Source organism: Equus asinus, chromosome 20 (assembly GCF_041296235.1).
Source record: "Equus asinus isolate D_3611 breed Donkey chromosome 20, EquAss-T2T_v2, whole genome shotgun sequence".
Lineage (NCBI taxonomy): Eukaryota > Metazoa > Chordata > Mammalia > Perissodactyla > Equidae > Equus > Equus asinus.
In genome coordinates, this window is record NC_091809.1 from 72,094,421 (window position 1) to 72,116,746 (window position 22,326).

The window sequence follows — 22,326 nt, forward strand, 5'->3', positions numbered from 1 at the left end:
CCAGATGTCAGAAGCTTTGCTTTAAGACTGGCCTCTCCCCCTAAAGGTCTGGGTGCAGGCAGCAGTTCTCATCTTCCTGTTTCTAAGGAAGTTTTGACTAAGTGATCCCTAACGTTCCTTGCAACACTGCAGTTCAAAATTCTGAAAGTCCTCCCATTTGGAGTCAGCCTCACCCATTATTTTCAACTCTAAAAAGACAAACATAATGGAAAGAACATTAAATTTGAATCAGAAGAAAGGGGTTTATATACTAGCTTTGTCCTTAGGTGTATGATCATGGACAAGTCATTGTGCTCCTATCTTCTTATTTTATTACTATTACTTATTATTTCTTCAATGTGTAATAATATTTTTTACAGTTGCTAAGAGGGTTGGATACAATAAGCAGATATATACTCTAAATGATAAAACACTATGCAAATATTGGTAGTTAATATTTACAATGGCCATGTTGAAAGGCCTTATTCCTCTATTGGTAGTGAGATAGTAGACTAAAATTTTCCAGGATAAAGGCTAGGGTGTAGCACCCAACATCCCACACAAAGTCATTTACACAGACCCACAGCCAAAATTGTAGAATAGTCTTATGATCAATTATTCTACTTTAAAAATCTGAAATAATTTCCATAATAAGAGAGAAGAAAGATCACCAAGAGTGTCCTTTCAAGTAATTAAAGACCTAATATTACCTTTTGGTTTTTTTTTTAAGTAAATGGGCAGTGAAATAGTGTCTTAGTTTAGGCTGCTATAAAAAGTATCATAGACTGAGTGGCTTATAAACAACAGAAATTTCTTGCTCACAGTTCTGGAGGCTGGAAGTCTGAGATCAGGGTGCCAGCGTGGTAGGTTGTGGTGAGAACCTCCTCCAGATTGCAGATTGCTGACTTCTCATTGCATCCCTCGCGCAGTGGGAAAAGAGCGAGCTAGCTCTCTGGTCTCTTTTAAGGGCACTAGTCCCATTCATGAGGGCTCCACCCTCCTGACCTAATCACTTCCCAAAGGCCCCGCCTCCAAATACCACCACAATGGGGATTAGATTCCAACTAGGAATTTGGGGAAAACAAAAGGATTCAGTCCATAACAAACAATATTATACCAAAGTAAGAGAGACAACTCAGCAAATTCAAATATGCTAATGTCATCCAGTAAAGTCTACAATGCAAACCTTCTATTTGTATACTATTTATTCACCTAAATTTAGCGGGAAAAAATCTGTTCTTGGATGTTTATTTTCCCTTCACCTTCAGAAGCTTTTTGGATTTTTTCCTCCAGATTCCTAAATGACTTTACTGAACCATCATTGTGTGGCTGACCAAGAGTAACCAAGAGATATTTCCTCTAGGGGGAAATAAATTAAAAATTAGCTCCGGCTGCTGTCTTCACATAGAAGGTTATGCAAATGTTCATCTGTTCCTTTGAAGCTTGAACGTCCTGTGAGACCAACAATCTCTTATCCAGATTTCATATTCCTACTAATGTTTAAAATCAGTGTGCCTTTTACCGACAGCTCAGAAGGAAGCTAACCAACAGTTTTTACATTATCAGAATGATCAGAAACTCTGCTTCCAAACAGCAAACGTCATGGTGGAAGCGTAGTTCTCTTGGGCCGTTGCAAGTGTCAGATTCACTCCACTGAGCCTTTCTCCCCACTGCCCCGGCTGGCTGGCGGACTGGAACACTCTCGTCCAGGGAAACCTTGAGAACGGAGAAAAGAATTTACCCAAACTCTTTCCTGGTGCTCCCCTCCTCTCCCTTCCAAAATGGAATAAAACTTTTCCTAAATAAAATGTCCTGAATGTTAACTTAATTGTTTGGTTAATAGATGAATGGAGAAGAATCCCTTTTTATTCAGCTTCTGGCTGAAAAAAAACTTCCCAAAAAGGAAAGTCCAATTTCCTGGCTACATACAGAGTATGAACGAGTGCTGAATGTTTTGGGAAAACCTACCATGTCTTAGCATAGTCATAACGTTAGGAATAAGGGCGATAGTTGAGGGCAAGGAAATGCTCTAGGCTGTTCTTACGGGGGAAAGAAGCCTCGCTCATTGGGTCTTAGCCTCCAAAGAAGGGCAGAGAGGATGGAGTATGTGCGCCAAGAAATGCTGCTGCTACAGCACTCCATCTTCACAACCGCTCCAACTGGCAGGTTCACGCAAGCAGTCCACAGGTTCTTTTCCATCTCTATTATAAGCAGTTTCTAATGATAAGCAGTGAATAAAATAGGCAGTCCCTGTCCTCTGTCCTTATAGTATGGCAAGACGGACAAGCATTAGCTACAGCTGCAATAAGCTTAAAAGGAATTGTGGCATGTTGTAAGGGAAAGCTGAGCTCCGTACAATGAAAAGGAATTATCTACATAGGCAAAGACGGGGAAGGTGTGAGGGGCAAAACCATTGTTATCTTCCTTGGCAGATGATGCAAGTGAAGCCCCAATGGATTAGTTGCTCTGCTAGTGAGAGAAGGGACAGGATCCAGAACCAGATCCAGATCTTCATTCTCCAAAGTCCAGGCACTCAGATTCCCATCTGAGAGTCAGGGTATGGCTTCTCTGTTTAGTCCTGCGTAGGCAGAAGAAGGGAACTGCCTGGGAGAACTATCCTCAGATTGTTTTCCTACGTTTGGGGAGAAGATGTTGGAGGAGGTCATCCAGAGGATATGACTGCCAGTTGACCCATGAGCTGGATTCTGGCAATTGGAGGATTCTCACCCCCTCACCCCTGTTCCTGGGGTGTGTGTTCTGCCCACTGTTCCCACAGTGGGAGCCATCTTCAGGGATGTATCCTTGAACTGTGTTGTTGAGACCATCTGGACAGTATACGTGACTGAATCCCATTAAGGAGTCTATATAAACCTTTAAGATTCTGGCAAGTGGGTGTGGAGATCTACTCATTTTGCCAGTGCCCAAGACAAGCCTTCTATGTAAGTTCTCTTGCTTACTAAACCTGCCACCTACCAATCTGGAGTGGTCTGCCTCTTTCTTCAGTTGTCCCTGCCCTCCTTATAGGGAGGACAGTTTACAAACCAACGAAGGCCAGAGGAGGCAAGAGACTTAGTCAATTTCATCTTAACAAATAATCAGACATCTATTTAATATGTTTTCTAGAAGAAATTCTAAAAAGGAATCATGTATTACCAGGTGGGACCCCTGCAGTAAGAACTCTGAGAGCACTGAAGATTTGAACTTCCGGCCAGGTGGAAAGATCAAATATCTGAGCCAACACTCACTTCCGGAGTATGTTTCTAAGGGACCTGCACTTTAATCTGCCAGGCTCTTGGTGACACAGCATCCCAAGTGCCTCCTGCAAGCGCAAATGCTAAATATACCTCTTGCCAGTCTCACAACTCGGAAATATCTTCTCAAGGACATCAGAGCCATCTCTTTGAAATGTAATCATCAAGGAAGATAAAAATGTCCAATCTCCTAGTTTCCTGGGAGGAGATGGGCCTAATTTCAGCTAACACCTGACTCCAAATTCCAAAACCTACCTCCAATCATAAACGTAGGAGAAAATTAGCAAATTTATCTCGAAAACGTGAATGTAATGGGTTGTATCCACTTTACTACATAACAGATTGAGATTCCTTTCTGTCTTTGCATTCTCTTGAGGGGATGGCCTGTGATATCCATCACATTCCGCTTTAATGCTTACTCAATAATAAAACTGTCTTCTTTCCCTTCTAAACTTTGTAGAAAGGTTTTCTGGTTTGGGAGCAGATTTTGTTTTTAATGATATTTCTCCAACACTACTCACCATTTTCTCAAGCCACAGGAGGAGGAGAATTAAAGGGCGAATTTTATGATAACTGTTGCGAGTCCAGACAGAAAGTTGAGCTTTCTGCAGGTGTGAGGAATGAAAGAATGAATTGTTCTCATATAGTCACACGGGAGGCAAGTTTCAGCAGCATATTTAGCGGGGCTCTTAGAACATGGAGTCAAAAACAGCCTGAGTCCTCTGCCAATCTCCCTCAGTGACAGCGTGATAAAAAATAGTATTTGAATTAGGAAGATGAAAGCTTCCCCGTTGCATGGCCAGGCAACAGCAGAAGGAAGAAAATGAAGCGAGGCTCCCCAAGTCTACCAAGAGGAATGAGAGGAAAAGCTTCAGAAAGAATCCTAACAACGTTCTCAGCTTGTGGTTGATGTTATTTTCCCTTTGGTGATGGACTGTTCTCCTCTTCAGTGAGGCAGCGTGTGCGATTCCACGGGACCAGCACGGGGTGGGCAGACTGTGCATCCAGGCTTTGCTATGGGAGACCCCCAAATGACAGGGGCAGCTTTAAAGAGAAAGAGAAGAAAGTTGAATGCCTAAGACCTATGGAAAAGGAATGGAGAGCCAGGGAGAAAGCGAAGGTCTTGGTGATCCGGGGACAGCGGCCATTTCACAGGGTGCTGTCTGGGACACCTGGAAGACCTCAAGTCTTCTCCTAGCTCCGGGATGAAACGCCTAATTTCCTACCATCAAGGCTTTGTGGTCCGGGTTCATGACCTGACCCTTGCTCCAGACAAACACTGTTTATCAAGCGCTTGCTGTGCATGCGCCCGGCCCGGTAAGGGATCTGAGGTAGGCTTCAAAGAAGACTCAGGCATGCTTTGTTTTGGAAGGAAGATGTAGACATATTTGCATCACATTTAGATTAAAATTCCAATTCCCGTCTGCCTCTCTAATTGCATCCCTTAGTGCTCTCTCTTATTCACTCCTCTGTAACACATTGTCTTTCTACTCCCCAAACACTTGAAACTCACTGCTGCCTCAGGGTCTTTGTGCATTCCCTGTTTCTGAAACACTGGACTCCGAGATCCCTGTATTCGTCTTAGCTCAAATGTTCCCTCTTTGTAGACGGCTGCCCTGACGCGCCTATCTAAAGTAGCCATTTCATCTCTCACTATGGCAACAACCTGAGGTCGTTCTCTGCATGGCTCTTATTCCTACCTAAAAGTTTTAACATACCATTTAATTTGTTTTCACTAGTTGATTTTCCGTCTCTCCCACAGGAGGATAAGTTCTGAGAAGACAGGGAAACTTGTCTGTCTCATTCTCTGCTGTTTCCTGAGGGCTGCGAACGGTACCCAGTACCGGGCACAGAACAGGTACTCGGTAGCTATTTGTTTAATTAATTAATTAGTTATTTAATTATGGCAAGCGCCCAAAGGACCGGAGAATCTCTTTCAGTTCAAAGAGAACGGAGAGGAAGCACAAGGGCACTGGTGTCCGTGGGCAATGAAAAAGAGGGAGAGGAAAAAGGATTTGAAAAGTATAAAAATCTTTTCTCACTTCCCAATTTTGCCCAAGGCTAGAAATGGCACCAATAGAAACAGCTTTTAGTCAGGAGTCCTATAAATGCAGGGCTGCCACACTCTGTCTTCCCCTGGCCCGGAGGAAACTGCTCCTTTCACTTCCCTGCCTGCTCTGTACCTCCGGGATGTCACTTGTCATCACTTTGCACTCCAGGCATCTTGCAGCATGTTCGCATGTTCGCGTTGCTCTGCGACAGTGTCTGGGTCTGAGTTGACTCCTGACCCTTCCGCCTCCCTCCAGCCCCCGCCCCAAGACCTGGCCTGGGCTGGTCATGGTCGGGCTCGTAGATGTGCACTGAATGAACTACCACAGAGCACTCTAAATCTACGCTTGCAAAATAAATGCCTGCAAAAGCAAAAATAGTATTTAACGAACACTCGTCTTCCAGCTATTTACCTTTCTCATAAAAGTGTAACAAAAAAACGATGATGTCATTCTATGTAATTGAAGCCACAGGCAGGTAGGGTCTGGTTAAGTGAGGCTTTAGGGCAGACTCCTCTTAGGTAAAGACCCTGTCACACAGGCTTCTCAGCATCTCCATCAGTGTCCCAGAGCTAAAAGCTTGGGGAACTTAATGCTTCTCCAGGGAATTCTTCCAAATTCCCACTGGTAGTATTCATTGTGACTCTATTTCCTCCTAAAAAATACATAGGTGTAACAGCCCCAGATACTTCTATAACCTTTTACAATTCGTAAAGCACTTTGACCTCCATGCCTTCATCATGATTACAGGCTGTTTGCTCTTTGGATAAGAGAGGATCCACTTGGAATCCAGAGTCCAGAGGGCAAGCCAGATGTACAACGCCTTCTGGAAGGAGAGCGAGGAGTGTGAGGAGTAAACACATCCTTGCCCAGCTTCTCATGAAACAGCAGGAGAAGAACATCCATGTCCCCTAACACCAGCAAGCTTCGGGGCAGGTGCCACGTAATACCGTTATTAATAATGACTACTATTCACCTAGTACCTGCTAAGAACCAAGCCCTAAGAAAGACAAAAAAAAACAAAAAACAAAAACCCACATGATTGGTGTGGATTTTCTGGGAAAGGAGCGTTGGAGAATAAAAGGCTTTTTTCAAACCAAACCTTAGACCAAAGCCTATAATATGTAAAACAAATTATGGCACTTCTCTGCTGAGCGACAGGTGACGTGGCTGGGCCCTCTTGGCTCCTCTCTCTCCTTCGCTTGCTGCTCCTGCAGCATGGAAACAACTTGGGGGAATGCCCAGGACCATGCAGAACACAACTGGAAAAAGGCCCCAGCTGAGAGGGGTTTACCTGATCTGTCCTCCCTGCCCTTGTCTGAGAATCGCTGTGACTCTTGGGGTCATCCTCCTGGCGGACACGAATCTCCTCATCTTCACCCAGCACCCTTCCCAGCGTAGACACCTGATGCTGGGAGAGGCCATTGTCCTGGACATTCTTCCCACGTCTCTCCACTTAAATCCCACTACGGAAGCAGAAAGGGAGTCATAATTCTGCCTACTGCCTGTCCCGCGGCATCCATGAGTCTTTGTCAAACGCATCCCTGCCAGCTGAGAGCAATGCCTGCAGACTTCAGGGAACCTTGAGAAGTCCAACCTCCTTGCAGCATTGCTCTCCCTCTGCCTGGGCCCTGACAGGTATTGATTCAGCAGAGACACGGACGGCTTGAGGAACTCACCTCGCCCTGACTTCCACAGCAGCCTCTCAGCGCTTGGTGAAGGCGCGGGAGCTTGTCATCTATCACACTCACCTTTCGTATTCCTTTCATCCCTCCCGGGATGTTTTCCTATCTTGTAGGTGCTAATAGAGCCCTTCCCTGTTAGAGGGCCCTTCCAGTTTCCACCCCAACTTCCAACATAATGCCCTAGAATAACAGCAATGAAAATGAATAAATAAATTAAAGCCTTGTATTTGAACATCATATTATCATAAAACAAGCATATTGGCTTTGGAGCTGGGGATAGATAAAAATACAACCTCTGCATTTGTCTGAACTATAAAATTGGGTGAGCAGTACTTTTGACCTCATAGAATTGTAATTACTAATGAGATGATATGCAAAGTGTTCAGTACAGTGCCTGGCACATAGCCAGTGCTCAATAGGTATAAATAAATAAGTAAATAACTTGAGATGTAAATAAATCCAGAGATAAATAGATAAATGAACAGATAAGCCAACAGTGGAGCATAGGACTTGAGATTGGTGACCATTCTCTTTCCTTCCTTGTGGAGATAATAATTATTACTAACATTTATACTTTAAGCAGCTGGCCTGCGGTCACATAGAAACTCAGATCTCATGTGAATTCCAGACCCGTTCCTTTAACCCCTAACCCAGACGGCAGGAGAGCAAAGCGGGTGAGAGCATGGAAGTGGAGCCAGACCACACTGGACCAAATCCCGGTGGTGCCACTTAAGAGCTATGTTACCTTGTGCAAGTCACTTAACCTTGTGTGCCTCAGTTTCCTCATCTGTAAAATAGAGATAATAATAGTGCCTGACTCATGGAGACTACGGGAAAGGTAAGTGAGATAAGGTGGAAAAGAGCTTAACCCCCTGCCTTGAGGGTGAGCCTGCCCTGGTTATTTCAGTTGTGACAAGGCTGTTTTGCTCACCTCAGCCACAGCTGCTACAGAGCCATACTGAGACGCAGGGCTGCCATAGGGAGCGAGCACACTTGGAGTCAGCCAGGTTTTGCTCTGGAGCCCCCATTTTCCCTGAAGGTAGTTAACTCTTATCTTGCCTTTTTGGGGTAACTTCATGTTTTTTTCTGTTTAAAACAGAACCCTTGCATGGTAAGCAGGCAAAAGACAGCTAATCCACTCCTGGAGCCGATGTTAAAGCAAAAGAATAAAAATGACAAAGGAGTTTGAGTTGTGTTAACTATGAGGTTCACAACAGTTAGACTAGCAGGTCGTGAAAGCTGTGCGATTGTATACCCCAGGCCAAGTGAGGCAAGCTCCAAGACAACCATCGGCAGACACGGAGGTACTTGCAGAAGGGAGCCTGCTCTCTCCCTGCCCGGCTGGAGGCCTGCTGAGATAGAGGATCTGTGGGCTCACTCGGGGGCTGCCATCAAAGCAGACAGGATCACAGTGAGGAAGTTCACAGGAGCCTGACAAAGCCCTGTCACACGGGGGGTACATGTGAGCCCAGAGATGGTGCCCACCCCTGGCCTGGAGAATTTTATACATAGAAGATGCCTGAAGCAGTCTGGATGGCAGGGAGACAACAGAGAGGGCAGCAGCGGGGCAGCCTGGACTCCAGTCTTCTGTTGTAGCCAGGATGCACGCATTTCGCATAGCCCAGGTTGGTGCTATAAAAGGAAGCAGGGTTGGGGCCACTTGAATGTACTCCATCTACCCAAGAAAAAGGTCTTTTAAGCAAGGAAACTTCACTAGAAACGGGCTATGGTTTTTACTGCAGGTGGTCACGAGCTGGAGAGGGTCTCAAAAGGTCAGCCAAGAAATCCATTGCCCATGCCAGAGAACTGTGCATTGTGGAGATCCTGCAAGATCCTTCTAAGAGCCCACATTCCTTCTCCAAGAGAAAGCCAGCAACGGATGTCTGCCACTCAGAGAGCATCCAGGGCCAGATTGTAATAGCACCAGTTAAATGACACCTTCTCCCTTTATCTTCTAAATCTCAACCCCTCCCCTGCACAGCAGAAGAAAGAGTCAGAAAAAGAGGGGAAGAAGGAAGAGGAAAGTAAAAAAAAAAAAAAGAAAAATTTGCTCTTTTCCCCACTACATACCTCTGAGCAGTGGTCTGCTGCTGACTCCCTTGGATGGGAAAACCTTGATTTGTAGCGATTACCGATATCCGTGGGGGCAAATACTCCCACCATGACTGATGTTAATCCACCGACATGATTTCACTGAACTCAGGCTGGGGAAGAGATGCTCACAGTTGGCTCTTGCTGAGATCTCGAGCACGCTCGCAGCTGAGCCGCAGAACACACCTGAGCTGCAGTGGGAAGGTTTGGGGGTGGAAATAGAGGGAAATTTGGATTGGGTATGAGATTGGAGTTTTTATTTAGACTAGATACACTTTCTTTATAACTGAAAGTGAGGCTTCATAATCAAAGTGGATCCGTTCTTATAGTTGAAAGGGATCAGGAAACTTCATAACCTTTCGAGATGGAATTGAGAGATTTGAGATCAGACAATATGTTTAAGGCAGCAATGAGTCAAAACTAAAGCCCTTCTCTGTGTCTCCCCAGGTTCACAGTATTTAATATTCAGGTTGTATTTGAATCTCAAAGGCTCCCTTCAGGAGTCCATCATCTGTTACACTCCAGAGGAAGAGCCAATCTTTTGTGGATACTTTTACCTATCTCTCACTCTAACCATCCTCCTTTAGGGAAATGGGGCTGAATTACCATAATGGGAGCTCATCACATTTATTTTGGAGAAAAGAAAACTGGACAGCATGAATGCATCAAGTTACAAAACCGAAACCCAGGTTAGTGGGAGGACTAGGGAAGGCATGAAGTCTGGCCCTGAAGTCTGGCTGCCTCCCCAGCCCATGGATCTTCCTTGTGCTGTGCATGGCCATTGCAGCGTGGACCCTCTGGAGCAGGTGAGCAAGGTCTTCAGGAGATCACCTGCAATGGGAATGTCCCCTGCAAGACTTTAAGCCATGAAAAGGAAGGGTTGCTTTGGGAAGGGAAATCATTGAGGGCTAAACGACTCTTGACAAGGAGCTCATGAGACCATGACCCGCCACATGGACAATACTTCAGACACCTTCCACGTGCACCAGCACCAGCCCAGCCCAAGCCACCATGGCCTCCTGCCTGGAGGAGCAGGAGTCCCTAACTGGACTCCCTAATTCTGTCCTTACTCGGTACATTCTATTACTCACACAGCAGTCAGAGTTATCTTGTTAAAATGTACATCAGATCTTATCTGCTGAAAAATAAGATGAAACTAAATAAAGGCTCCCCATTTCATTCAGTGAAAGCCTAAGTCCTTCCAATGGCTTTGGCCCTACATGATCTGCCCAGCTACTTCCTAGACCTCACTTCCTACTACTCTCTCTTATTCACTCTCCTCCAGCCACACTGACTTCCTTGCTATTCCTCAAACCACCAAACATGCTCCCATCTCAGGGCCTTTGCACTTGCTCTTCTCTCTACTTCCCCACCAGATGCCATGTCCTACACTCTCTCATGTACTTAAGGCCTCTTCTCAAAAGAAATATGTTCAGCAAAGGCATCCTGACCACTTTATAAGAAAAGTCCCTTGCTCCTGTCCCAGCACTTCCTACCCCCCTCACTGGTTTATTTTGTTGCACAGCGCTATTACCATGCACACAGTATGTATACATTAGCTTGTTTCCTGATTGTGTCTTTACATTTGCACTAGAATGTAAACTCCATGAGAAAAGGGACTTTGCCTGATTTGTTTTTCTTGTATCCTTAGCACCTTGATCAGCACTGTGCTTGTAACAGCTGCGCAATAGATAACTATCGAATGAACAAATAGTCTCCTATATATTGTGTTTTGACCAGCGAACAAAATCAGGGGAAAGGATCCTCCAAACCTATAGCGCAAGAAACACTCATGAATCACTCCTTTCCTTTCTTCCCGTGAGATAGGCGGGAGAGAGAGGAGATTCACCTGGTCCAGCCCTTTATTTTTATAGAAAGGACACTGAGCCCTAAAGAGAGGAAAATAAAGACATATGCAAGAATGTAACATTCCTCCAGAGTGACATTTGCTCTTGTTCAATCACACTTACCATCTGCTCATCTCCCTCTTTCCATGTCTGATTTTTCCATACTCCCTTAATTCTTCCCTTCCATCCACGTTTCTCATAACTCTGGAATACATCTGCTTAACATGAGTCTATTCCATGTTTCATCCCTTTAGCAAGTAAGGAGTTCTCTAAAGCAGGTTTGACATTCTCTGTCTAGCCAGTGAGCTGTTTTAGCTGACAATAACATTTTTCCATTTTCTATTGAGGCATAAATTACACAGTAACATACACAGATCCTAAGAACATGGCTAGAAAGGTTTCGATAGACATTTGTGTAACATGCACACCTATCAAGACACAGAACATGTCCTTTACCTCAGAATGATCGTTTGTGTCTCTTCCAAACAAATCACTGGACCTCTACAGAGGCAACCATTGCTCCGATTTCTATCAACGAAAATTGGGTTTGCCTACTCAAGAACTTGACATAAATGGAATTATTTGTACTCTTTTTTTTTTGTCTGCCTTCTGTAGGTCAGTATACTTTTGAGATTCACCCACATTGTTGGATTTATCAGAAATTGCTCCATTGTACTGCTGAGTAGTATGTCATTGCATGAATATGCAACAATTTATCTATCCATTATTGGACATCTTGGCTCTTTCCAGCTTTCAGCCACTATGAATAAAGCTGTTTGAATACATGCACACAAATCTTTCTGTGTGTGTACAAGTCTTTTTTTGCGCCTATAACATGTTTTTATTTCTCTTGGGTAAAAACTTAGAAGCAGAATTGCAAGGCTACCGCATATGTCTAGGTTTAACTTTATAAGAAATTGCCAAACTGTTTTCCAAAGTAGCTGAATTATTTTATACTCCAACTAGCAGTGTATGAAAGTTCTGTTTGCTCTGCGTCATCATTAACATCTGGTGTTGTTAGTCTGTTTAATTTTAGCCATTACAGTAGGTGTGTGCTGGTTTCTCATTGTAGCTTAATTTGTATTTTTCTGATAAAAATTGATGTTAAGTATCTTATTATGTTTATTGGCCATTTAAAAATATTTCTGCATTAAATATCTACTTAAGTCTTTCATGCAATTTTCTTGCTTTTAAAACAATTGTTGGGGCCAGCCCAGTGGCATAATGGTTAAGTTCTCACCCTCCACTTCAGTGGTCCAGTGTTCGCAGGTTTGGATCCCGGGCACAGATGAACACTACTTGTCAAGCCACACTGTGGCAGCATCCCACATAAAAGAGAGGAAGATTGGCACAGATGTTATCTCAGTGACAATCTTCCTCAAGCAAAAAGAGAACAATTGGCAATACACGTTAGCTCAGGGCCAATCTTCCTCACAAAAAATTTAAAAAATAATAGTTTATTATTGAGTTATAGGAATTATTTGTAAATTCTGAAGACAAGTCATTTTTTAATAATATGAATCGTGAATATATTCTACCTGTGTGCAACTTGTCTTTTCATTTACTTAATGGTATCTAAAAATAGAACAAAAATTTTTTCCTTTTCGTGTTTTCTACATACCAGACAGAAAACTCTTGCCTTTTCCAAGGTAATAATGATCTTCTCCTATGTTTTCTCTGAGAAATTTCACGTCAGCATTAACATTGAAGTCTGTAATCCATTTGAACAATTCAAATGTGTGTTGTACAAGGTAAAAGCCAAGGTTCATTTTTTTCACATAAATAACCAGGTTTTCAGTACCATTTCTTGAAAAGACTACCTTTACCCTGATTCAACTACCTTCGCAACTTTGTCAAAAATCAATTAAACATGGAAGTGTGGGTCTTATGTTTATGAACACTCTCCAATTACTCTAATTTTATAATGTCTTGAAATCAATGAATTCAAGTCCTCCCACTTTGTTCTTTTTCGAAATTGTTTTCTCTATTTTGAATTATTTGCATTTTTATGTAAATGTTAGAATCAGGTTAGCAATTTCTACCCCAAAAGCCACATGGGCTTTTGATTGTGGTTGCATTGGATCTATAGATCATTTTAGGAAGAACTGTCATTATAACAATAATGAGTCTTCCAATCCTCGTGCAAGGTACATCTCTCATTTACACAGGCATTTCTTAATTTTTTCAGCAGTGTTTTGTAGATTTAATTGTAGAGTGATTGCATATCTTTCATTAGGTATTTCATATTTTTGATGCTATAGCAAATTCTATTTTTTTCAGTCATATTCCAATTGTTGCTAATAATAAGATAAAACTGATTTCTTTCTTTATTTATTTCTTTTTTTGAGGAAGATTAGCCCTGAGCTAACATCTGTCACCAATCCTCCTCCTTTTGCTGAGGAAGACTGGCCCTGAGCTAACATCCATGCCCATCTTCCTCTACTTTATACGTGGGACACCTGCCACAGCATGGCTTGCCAAGTGGTTCCATGTCGGCACCCAGGATCCAAACTAGTGAACCCCGGGCTGCCGAAGCAGAATGTGTGCACTTAACCGCTGTGCCACTGGGCCAGCCCCTAAAATTGAATTTTGTATATTGACTTTATATATTGTGCCTGTGGTAAATTTACTTGCTGGTTCTAGTACATATTTTTTAATTCCTTAGAATTTCAATGTAACAGGTATGTTGTCTGAATTTATATTTTCCTTTCTACTCTTTATGTTAACTTTTTATCCGTGACTTATTTCACTGGCTAGTACCTTCAGTAAAATGCTGAGTTGTAGTGATAAGAGTGAATGTCCTGGGGCTGGCTTGGTGGTATAGTGGTTCAATTCACCCACTGTGCTTTGGCAGCCCAGGGTTTCTGTGTTCACATCCCACACATAGACCTGTACACCACTCATCAAGCCATGCTGTGGTGGCATCCCACATACTAAATAGAGGATGACTGGTAACAGATGTTAGCTCAGGGCCAATCTTCCTCACCAGAAAAAAAAAGGAGTGAATATCCTTACATTTTCATAATCTCACCTATTTCACTATTAAGTATTATGTTAGCTGTAGGTTTTAAATATATGATTTTTATCTGGTTGAGGAAGCTTCCTTCACTTCCTAGTTTGTTAAGACTTGTATCATGACCAAGTATTGAATATTTTTAATAATTTTTTCATCTACTGAAATCATCATAAATATTTTCTCTTTCATTCTGTTAATACGCTGAATGACAATGATTTATTTGCAAATGTAAAATCAAGCCTGAATTCCAAGAATAAACTCCATTTGTTCCTTACATATTATCCTTTTGTTACATTGCTAGATTTTATTTGATTACATTTTTGGAGGATTTTTGCCTCTCTGTTCATGAGGTATATTGGGCTGTAGATTCATGTTCTTCTAGTCTTTGTCTGGTTTCGGTAACAGGTTAGTTCAGGCTTCATATATTTTCTAAAAGAGTTTATATAAGATTTGTATTATTTCTTCCTTACATGTTTGATAGAGTTCACCAGTGAACCCATCTGGCCCTATAGTTTTCTTGGTAGGAAGTTCGTTAACTATGAAATCAATTTATTTAATGAATAAAGGGTAATTTTCAAGTTTATTTTTGTGTCAGTTTTGGTAATTTGTGTCTCAAGGGATTTATCAATTTCATCTAATTTATCCAGTTTATTGGCATACAGTTGCTCACTCTGTTTATGCTAGTCCCTTATTATATATTCAGGGACTGTATGGAAATTTTTTTTCCCTGAGGAAAGTTAGCCTTGATCTGACATCTGTTGTCAATCTTCCTTTTTCACTTGAGGAAGATAAGCCCTGAGCTAACAGCCATGCCAGTCTTTCTCTATTTTTCATGTGGGTCGCCACCACAGTATGGATGATGGGTGGTGTAGGTCTGCACCTGAGATCTGCACCCATGAACCCAGGCCACTGAAGTAGAGCCCACTGAACTTAACCACTAGGCCACGGGGCTGGCCCCTGTGTGGAATCTCTAGTGATGCCTACACTTTCATTTCAGATATTGGTAATTTGTGTTCTTTCTCATTTTTTCCATGATTCAGCTAGCCTGTAGCTTATCAATTTTATTGATCTTTTTAATAGACCAACTTTTGCTTTTGTTGACATTTTCTACTATTTATTCATTTTCTTCCTCATTAATCTCCACTTTTACTTTACCATTTCCATGGATTTGTTATCAGATAGCATTGGGTTTTAATTTTGTTCTGCCACTGATTAGCTGAGCAGGCTTAAGAAACTTACTCTCTCTGAAACTTAGTTTCTTCATCTATAACTTAGGGACATAACCCCCACTTTGTATAGCTTTGGCAAGACTTAAATGCGTTATAAGGTGAATTACCCAGTCTGGTGTCTGGGACACAGGAAGGGCTCTATGGTTGTCCATTCTTCCCTGTCTCCATATCAACAAATAGAAAGGGATACGTGTAGGGAAAGGCTTCTGCGTCAAATAGAGTCAGGAGACTTGGGTTCTCTGGAAAAGCCGCTGTCTCTCTCTGAGTCTCAGGCATTTTTGTTCTTTGTCTTGTGAGGGATTGATCAGGGGAGCACTCAGTTTCTCCAGGTGCAATAAACTTTCCGTGTGTCTCTGAGTACAAACTAGGTCTGCCTAGAGCCTCATGACTCGGCCCTCCCAGCTAGTACTATTCCCATGACAATGAACAGAAAGGTAATAGAAAGAAGTTAGAGAAGCCAGAGATCAATGAAAAATAATGAGACAGGCTTCAAAGTGCAGAGAGAAGAAGGCAGAGAAAAGACGGGGGAATGGAAAGAAGCGGAAGCTGATGGTAGAGAGCAAAGAAGGCTGAGGGCTGTGACGCTGTTGGCACTGTCGGCTGAGAACCCTGCTCATCAGAATTCATAGAGACGATGCAGGGAGGAGAGAAACCTGCAGGGCTGGGGGCTGCTGTGAGCAGGGCTAAGATCTTACAAGGCAGAAACTGCCTAAAGCGTTATAGCTTCATTTCTGAACTTTCAAATCACCAACTGAGATTAGCTTAGAAACATTAATTCATAAAGTTCTTTAAATTTTAACTTTCTTTCAGGAAGAAAATCCTAATTTTTCACTACTTTTGTTCCTAAATACTTAACTTATATTTTCACCTTGGAGGATTCAGTGAGAGAAGAGAGTCAGTTGTAGAAGTTAGAGAGGAAAAGAGTGAGCGTCAATAAGAACAGAGTTAGCCAAGCCTTTTGTGCTCCTAGAACAGGTCAGACACTCGTAGGGGTTTTTGCTTATTCAATTTCAGTTCTCCTTCACAGTGCAAAGACACAACCCAGCTTGAGTGACACACGAAGTGAAAACGTGATTAACTCATTCGGAGGTAGTGTGTTAAATTTGAAGTGCATGTGTCTTTTCCACCTAGGGCTGGGGCAAGAGGCATGTCACGGAGCCTTGCTACCCAACACCTGGTTCAAAGGCATCAGGATCACCAGGAAGCTTCTTCGATGTTCAGAATCTCAGGTAATTTCCAGACCCACTGAATCAGAATCCCAAATCATTTGTATGCACTCTAAAATTAGAGAATCCCTGAGTTAGAAAATGAGAAGATACTGCCAATTAGCCCTATGGCAATTATACCAGGCCATTTACTTTCAACCCTCTGTTTTTCTTCCTTAATAGTAATGGAAAGTACTATTAAGGTGGTCATTTTCCACATTTGGTAGCTGCAGAGTAGGAAAAAGAAGACTTTGGCTGGAGGCTTCACTTTGTCATCAGTATTATGACATAGAGAAAATTACTTATGTTTTCAAAGTTTCCATTTATGCTTCTGGAAAATGAGACCCATTCATGTAATTAACAGTGTCACAGTGTCGAGACAAAGCTATGAAATAAAGAGTGTGAATTATGCTACACGTCTCCCCAGAAAACTTCAATGGCTCCTCATAGCCTACAAATTAATATGGAGTGTCCTCAAATGGTATTCAACGCTCCCCGCTCTAGCCCCATCTACTGCTCCCTCTTCGTTGCCTATTATATTTTCCCACGAACCTATACTTCTGCCTTTTCCTCAAATGTAACATTCACTTTCATTTTCCATCCCTACGTCCATGCTGTTCCTTCTGCCAGGAACGGTCTTCTCTCTTTCTCTAACTGCCAAAATCCTACCCATCTGGGCAGACTCAGTTCTAATACATCTGCTTAATAAAGTTGTTACCAGTAGCACTGATTGGAATCATTTAACATTTCTCTGCTGAGGCACAGTGACGTGCCGCTTTCTCTACGACAGTACTACTGCATTCTTTTTTGAGTTGAAGCTGCTCATGTATAAATCTGAAATCACCTTCAGAATGCAAAATGCTCTAGGAGAAGGATTACTGGTTACTCATCATTGTAGTCCTCTCAACCACTAAGACAGTACTTTCCACACAAAAGTTTTGAAGAGATTAAAAAGGAAAAAAAGAAAGAAAACTTCTCAAGACACTGGCACATCTGGAGATAATTTTGTTCTGAAAATTATCTGATGACATTCCTACGTGGTAAGAATAAAATTGCTGATGGAATATGTGCCCATCTAATAATAAGAAGGTGGGAGACAGAGATCATATAGACATTATAGAGAGAAATCCCATTAATTTGTGGCTCCATGAATACATATTAAATGCTTACTGTGGGCTCCCTAACCCCCAAGTTGCACCTCCATGCTCTTCTTTCATTTGGGACATTAGGAAGGTCTCAATCACTCCCCCGTAGACTGAAATTATTTTGATCGCTGCTCATTTGAGGTTAGCTGAGGGGGCTCATTTCTTGTTAGAGCACAGACATCCTTACAAAGCCCATGAGGGCTAGTTCTCATTGAAAAAATTCAATGAGAGAGAGTGTGGCAGAGAAGATACTGAGCAGGAAATCAATAGATCTGAACTCAAGTTCTAATTCTGGAACTGCGTGACTCTGGGCAAGTCACTTCACTTCTCTGAGCCTTAGTTTTCTGTCTTTTAAAATGGTTATGATGATCAAATAGACAACCAGTGCTTGTCTTTTTGTAATTTGTAACCTGTAAAGAACTATACATATGCAAGATATTGTCAATAAATTCAGCTAACAGGATGAGTTCAGACAGGCCAGCAGACTGTAAACTATTAGGCATAAGAAGCCACTGACTGTAGTTTAGACCTATCTTCCCTCTGTGTTATGAGGACAAGTAAGATGGACAACAAGGTGACAGGTTTCCTCTTGTTCCCTGCCCTGGCCCCAGAAAAAGTCCCTTATCTTATCCCGGCAGAGCCAGCATACCCACAGACTCCTTTCGCCACACTCTACCTAGTTACTGAAGTGGGGTTCACTGTCAGAGTCCGAAACACCTTCTAACAGTGGCATAAGGACAGGAGAACATAAACAGAGGTGGCTTTGATATAAAAAGTATTCCCCCAGAAATACTTTGAATGAAAAGACATCCCAATGAGGAAGGAAGCACGATGATTTTATTTTACTTATATCACTTCACCTCTAAACATGTAACTTCTAGCACAAGAGTGCAATGGTGAAGAATATGGACGGACTTGAATTTGAATCTGTTTCTGTTGAGAGCTATGAAGGGGCTGAGATTTGTGCTCTACTTACAAACTAATAAGTTAGCTTGCCACAGTTTCGCGGATGCTGGTATAAAACGTAAGACTCCTGGATCAGAGACAAAGGACAGTTTACTACTCATGGCAATAGCAGTAGACAGAGTATAAGCATTTTTGTCAGTTCTCCAAGAACCAATTCTCATGGGGTGATGCAAAGAGGGCCGGTTGACACCTGTACCCACGGTAGGTTGTGTTATAGGAGAGGGACTCAGCTTGAGGAGCTCAAATCTTTTATAATGGGTACTAAGCATGCCTGCTCTGTGCTCCAAAGGGAGACACTATCTTACTCTTATTACTAGACATTAAGCCTGCCTGAACCTTTGCTCCAGAGGGTGACACTCTCTCTATCATCCAGGACTCTTCCCCATACAAACATCCTTGAAAACATAATCCAGAACAAAGATGATCAGTGCCTCTGCTCATAAGATGAACAGAAGTATGAGAGACCCATGGAGAATTATCTCCCAACAGGTTCTGTCACTCACTGGATATGATTAAGAATCAAATTTTACTTGCTTCTAAATGTTGGTTGTGGGTTTGTTGGTTTGTTGGTTTTTATATAATGCAGGTAATAGTAGCACTTACCCCACAAAGATAGAGTGCAATAATCCGTATTAAGCGCTTAGCTCCACCTAGTATCTAAGTGGCAGCTAGTTTACTGCAACAGAATGACAGTGGAGTGTGCATAGAAATTTCTTCAAAGCTGCCCTAACCCATAGTTCATTCTGCTTGACTAACAGGCAGAGAGGCAGCTCAATGTGATTCCCAGACGAAGTAAATATAGGAGGCAGTGCAGTACAAAAGAGTCAGAGCTCTACAATTTACCAAGTGTGAGACCTTGGCCCATTATCCTTACTAAACTTCATTTTCCTGATCTAAAAATCGTCTAATTTATCAGGTTGTTGTAGCAAGAAGTGGGACATTCTGTAGTAAATAGTATTTGGCACATAGTGGTAGTGCTCAGTAAATAGTGGTGGACGATCGTTAAGTACCGGTAATTGCCCAAGTCAACTGATTCAAGGTAACACTGAAGTTGCTTTCAAAGCATATTCATAACCACCACCACCCCTTCAGAACCCCTGACCCACCCCCTGAAAAAGAACTGACCGGGGCCGGCCCGGTGGTATAGTGGTTAAGTTCACACTCTCTGCTTCAGCAGCCCAGGGTTCATGGGTTTGGATCCCAAGTGCAGACATACCTACGGCTCTTCAAGCCACATTGTGGCAGTGTCCCACATACAACATAGAGGAAGACTGGCACAGATGTTAGCTCAGCAACAATCTTCCTCAAGCAAAAAGAGGAAGATTAGCAACAGATGTTAGCTCAGGGCCAATCTTCCTCAGCAGAAAAAAAATACAAAAAAAAAAAAGAACTGACTGAACAGCAATCATGTACCAGTAGCTGCAGACCTGCAAGTTCCCTCCAGCTACTCAGCCCTCCACCCTTGGTCCATTAATAGGGACAGGCAACATCCTGTTGAAAGTTGCGTCTTAAAATTATATTACATGGCCTTTTAAGATTTAAGACTTTTAGACTTTAGGCAGGAATAATTAGTGTATGAGAATCCAGCTCCTTGAGAATATACTTCTCTTCATAGATCTGAGTTTCACAGCCTTAGCAATCATATGGCTTGAGAACACTGGGAAAAATCTTTCTCCTTCCCTACCCTCTCACCCTCTAACGGAGAGCTCCTGACATCACTTCCTCCCACCTTATCCACGCTTCCACTATAACGTCTTATTTCCTTCTCTCTTTATTTTATGTAACCTATCTTTGATCTATTTATTAAATGAGTATTTCAGTTCCCACCATGTATGAATCATGCAGCTGAATGCACTCCAAACACAGCAGGTAACTGTAGGAGGTACCAAAAATTTCAAGGTATAAAATGACCAGGGTTCATGAAGAATACCAATCTAGCTGGGATTACAAAGACATTCAGGTGTGAAAATTTAAAAAGAAACAAGGAAAATGATGCAGCCATTCAAAATTCACATGTACATGCATACCTATAGAGCCGAATGCCTATTTTTCTTAGGCAAATTCATCACTGGTCCAAACTGAAGTCGCTAGTATTAGTACATGAAATGAGTCCTAAAATATAAAGCCGCCACTCTATAGTGTTTTATTTGGGCTGGATGACAGATACACTAGGCACTGGTAAACTTGCTAGTGTCTCTATGTAGAGTCGCCGATGAGGGCGAGGGGCAGGTGGTAAGTAAGGCCTCGCTGTGCCATTGTCAGCCCTCAGGTACCAGTGGGGCAGCAAAGTTGGACAATAGCAAACACTTCTGTTATCCCTAGCCATGAAGCTTGGGTTGGATGTGTCAAAGGAAAATCAGCCTTCTAAAACCCTTGAAGACATAGGCTGTGTTGCAATAGTTTGGTAACCTGCCCTTGGCCAGATGGTACTTAGTGTTTGTTGAGTGAATAAATGAATGTGGAGCCTTCATTGTCAGTGGGATTTTGCTACCTCACTTCATCTTAGACACTGAAGGATCTTGGGCAAACAGCCCACCAGGAAGCCTCAAATTGTTCCATTTCCAATTATGTCTTTGTGTTATAAACCATGGACTCGTGTATAAACCGTATGGTGCAGACAGCCCAATTTAAATCCTGAAAGACTCAGAGAAACATTACATCTGCTCAGGAGACTCACAGTGTAAAATGAGACTCGCAGGCATTGTTAGCCATAAAATGCCAAGAAAAAGAGAAGATTTCCCTCAGGCGGCAGGCTGCATAGCTCCTTTTCTCCACAGACATCTCTTCTTTTGTTTTCAGAGCTTAGGCTGTCTGTCCCAGCGGAGGAAGATGTCTGGGAAGTGCTTAGTGAGGACACGAGGTCTGAATTTCCAAGAAGGCAGGCTCTGGGGAGAGAACAGGAGAATCTATTTCAGAAAGAGAGGACAGCCTGGAGATTTTCCACGTTATATCTTATTTTAAGTAATTTACTCTGTTGTCATCCTGAAAACACATCAGTACACATCAATAGGATTGTATCCTTCAAGTCTGGGCCAGTTTATTCGTTTTTAGATTTACTTAGTAAGCATCTATAGATCTTTCATTAGTCACCAAGAGCCTGCCTATTTACTTTCCGTATCAGTTGGCCCTCCGTATCCAGGGGTTTCATATCCACAGGTTCAACCAACCACAAATCTAAAGGCCTGCCATGGTTGCATCTGTACTGAACATGGATAGACTTTTTTTTCCTGTCATTATTTCCTAAACAATGTAGCATAACAGCTATGTACATAGCGTTTACATTGTATTAGGTATTATAAGTAATCTAGAGATGATTTGAAGTATGCAGGAGGATGTGCTTACGTTATATGCAAATACTCTGCCATTTTCTATAAGGGACTTTAGCATCCGTGGCTTTTGGTATCCATGGGGGTTGGTCCAGGAACCAACCCCCCCGCCGCCAGATACTGAGGGATAACTGTACCGTATCATTTAATCTTCATTACTGAGAGGTGGAGAGCATTACTGTCACTACAGATGTATTATAGTTCATATCAGGGAAAAGGGGCTGAGAGAATAATTAAGGGCAAAACTCACAAACTGCAGAGCTGGACTTTGGACCCGGAAGTGTCTAATTTTCAAGCTTGTATCCTCTTGTTCAGAAACCACAGTGAGTCCTCCCTGCCTTGACGCCACCCTTTTATACTTATCCGCAAACAAAGAAAATTGCAAGCTCATCCTGTGGAACCGTCACACGTACATTCAATCCACCAACGAAATGAGCCTCAAAGGAGATTGAAAACATACAGAGAGATAAAAGAAATCCAAGCGTACAGACTTTCACAGAACCAAATAATATTGTTTAACATTTTTAATTGCTAACCA

General features: G+C 42.4%; 1 long non-coding RNA gene across 1 annotated transcript in view; it reads right to left on the reverse strand.

Annotated features, from left to right (window-relative positions):
* LOC139041120 (uncharacterized) overlaps positions 1-903 on the reverse strand; it is a 99,120-nt gene extending 98,217 nt beyond the window's left edge. Inside the window, exon 1 of the long non-coding RNA XR_011495767.1 lies at positions 802-903. This is a non-coding gene — a long non-coding RNA (uncharacterized lncRNA). The remainder of the gene's footprint in view (positions 1-801) is intronic.
* Positions 904-22,326: the final 21,423 nt, after the last annotated feature.